Genomic DNA, 728 nt, shown 5'->3' with positions numbered 1-728 from the left:
CACACTCTCTCACACACACACACACACACACACACACACACACACACACACACACTCATTCACTGCTCTGAAGTTTTGACCTGAATAAAAAGAATCATGAACCCGCTCCGAAGTTCCGATCTAAATCAAATGATTCACAATCAGCTCTCCGAAGCCACGATCTTAAAGGGGTCATATGATGCTGCTAAAAAGAACATTATTTTGTGTATTTGGTGTAATGAAATGTGTTTATGTGGTTTAAGGTTCAAAAAACACATTATTTTCCACATACTGTACATTATTGTTTCTCCTCTATGCCCCGCCTTTCTGAAACGCGTCGATTTTTACAAAGCTCATCGGTCTGAAAAGCGAGGTGTGCTGTGATTGGCCAGCTATCCAGTGCGTTGTGATTGGCCGAATACCTCAAGCGTGTGACGGAAATGTTACACCCCTCACCATACTGTGATGATGCCCTGTCCGCAGAAACAAAAACATTAAAACCCATTATAAACGAGGCATTTGTTGCATCCAGTGGGGACATAGTTACTGATTATAATGACTTATACTCTTTTTACGCGTTGCATCGCGCCGCATAAACATAAAACTCTGTCTGCATTTGTAAGCCCTACTCTACACTGCCCAAAAAAAACTCACTTTAAATATATAAAATATAAAAACTCTTGAAATATAAAAAAACGTACTTACAGTCTGTGAGTAAGAACAGCCGGCATTGTAGTCTACTCTACCAG

Source organism: Sinocyclocheilus anshuiensis, unplaced genomic scaffold, assembly GCF_001515605.1.
Source record: "Sinocyclocheilus anshuiensis isolate Anshui unplaced genomic scaffold, SAMN03320099.WGS_v1.1 scaffold1324, whole genome shotgun sequence".
NCBI lineage: Eukaryota > Metazoa > Chordata > Actinopteri > Cypriniformes > Cyprinidae > Sinocyclocheilus > Sinocyclocheilus anshuiensis.
Note: the sequence above shows the minus strand (reverse complement) of the source record.